This window comes from Arachis duranensis, chromosome 6 (assembly GCF_000817695.3).
Source record: "Arachis duranensis cultivar V14167 chromosome 6, aradu.V14167.gnm2.J7QH, whole genome shotgun sequence".
In the NCBI taxonomy this organism is placed as follows: Eukaryota; Viridiplantae; Streptophyta; class Magnoliopsida; order Fabales; family Fabaceae; genus Arachis; species Arachis duranensis.
In genome coordinates, this window is record NC_029777.3 from 78777648 (window position 1) to 78780015 (window position 2368).

The following is a 2368-nucleotide window of genomic DNA, read 5'->3' on the forward strand; positions in this document are numbered from 1 at the left end:
AGCTCATTTTTATCATTCTTAATCACTGTCATCCCTCTTTTCTTAGGAACCACTTGTACAGGACTCACCCATGGGCTGTCAGAAATAGGGTAGATGATCTCGACTCCCCAAAGGCTTCATTACTTCTTTCTGGACCACTTCTTTCATGGTTGGATTTAGTCACCTATGTGGTTGCACAATTGGTTTAGCGTCATGCTCTAGTAAGATCTTGTGTATACACTTGGTCAGACTAATCCCCTTTAAATCACTAATGGTCCATCCAATAATAGTTTTATGAATCCAGAGTACTTAAATAAGCACTCTTCTTCCTCATGTTTCAGAGAGGAGCTAATGATTACTGGATAATTGTCTTTGTCTTCTAGGAAGGCATACTTCAAAGATGGAGGCAGAGATTTCAACTCAAGTTTCGAGGCTCCTTCTCCTATGCTAGGCATGTGAGACTTCTCTTTCAGAGGTGGTGAATCATCAAGTTTAAGCAATGCACCCTCAGAAGGGGACTTCAGAATGTCATCAAGTTTCTCAGCTTCAAACACCTCTTTAATCAGAGGTTCAATCATATCAACCCTCATGCACCATTTGGAGTCATTAGGATGTTGCAAGGCTTTTAGAATATTGAGGACAATTTCCTCTTCATTGACTCTCAAAACCAATTCGCCCTTTTTCACATCAATCAGAGCTCTTGCCATGGCTAAAAAGGGTCTTCCAAGGATCATAGAAGTATTTTTTGTGTTCTTTCATATCCAATACCACAAAATCAACAGGAAAGATAAAAGTTCCTACTTTCACAAGCAAATCCTCAACAACTCCAAGGGGATACTTAATAGAATGGTCTGCAAGTTGAAGAGATATTCGAGTGGGTTTTACCTCATCGATTTAAAGCTTTTTCATTAGTGAAAGAGGCATGAGGTTAATGCTAGCTCCAAGATCATATAAGGCCTTCTGAAAAGTGGTCTCTCCAATGGTACAGGGAATTAGAAAACTCCCAGGATCCTGCAGCTTCTCTAGGAGATTTTTCTGGATGACTGCATTGCATTTCTTAGTTAGTACCACTATCTCACTTTCTTTCTAATCCTTCTTCTTACTCAATAACTCCTTCATAAATTTGGCATAAAGAGGCATTTGCTCAAAGGCCTCTACAAAAGGGATGTTGATATGAAGCTTCCTGAAAACCTCCAAAAATTTAGAATTTTGGTTGTCCTTAGATGCCTTTTGAAGTCCCTGAAGATATGGCATTTTAGACTTGTATTCAAGAGCCTTGGGTAGAGAAGGATGTGTATCAAGAGTGACTGGAAAAGGATTGTCTGGATGCCTTGAGGGGGCATGTTCTGCCTCTTCATTTGTCCTCTCTGTGGTCTCCTTTTCAACCTGTTCTTCACCACTATTAGTTTCTGGGCCTGCAATCTTACCACTTCTTAACTTAACCGCCTGACACTCCTCTCTTGGAGTGGAAACCGTGTAACTGGAAGGAGTATGAGGAGGTCTCTCAGGTGGTTTTTTGTTGAAGTGTCCCATTTGTATCTCCAAGTTCCAAAGTGAAGCTTTGGTTTCCTACAAAAAAAACTTGGTTGGTTCTTTGAGAGTTTTGCAACAATAGATGCCAGTCCGGGGTGCTCTAAGGTTGAGAAGGTTTAGACGGGCAGTTGTTGAAGTGATTGAAACCCCTCTGAGAATTCGGTTGTGGCCTCTGAAGTTGCTCTCTCCATCCATAGTTTGGTTGATTCCTTCACTGTTGATTAAAATTATTGGAATAGGGACCATTGTTAGTGTTTCTTAAGGGACTCCCCATGAAATTTACCTGCTCATGAATGAAGTTCCCATACTCATAATTCTCGCCTTGAGGTCAACCGCCACTCATATCATAAGAAAGGTGATGAGCGGATAATTTGTATACTTTTTGGCATTGTTTTTAGTATGTTTTTGTTATGATCTAGTTAGTTTTTAGTATATTTTTATTAGTTTTTAGTTAAAATTCACTTTTCTAGACTTCACTATGAGTTTGTGTGTTTTTCTGTGATTTCAGGTATTTTCTGGCTGAAATTGAGGGACCTGAGCAAAAATCTGATTCAGAGACCAAAAAGGACTGCAGATGCTGTTGGATTCTGACCTCCCTGCACTCGAAGTGGATTTTCTGGAGCTACAGAAGCCCAATTGGCGCGCTCTCAACGGCGTTGGAAAGTAGACATCCTGGGCTTTCCAGCAATATATGATAGTCCATACTTTGCCCAAGAGTTGATGGCCCAAACCGGCGTTCAAAGTCACCTCAAGAAATCCCAGCGTTAAACGCTGGAACTGGCACCCAAATGGGAGTTAAACGCCCAAACTGGCACAAAAGCTGGCGTTTAACTCCAAGAAGAGTCTCTGCACGAAA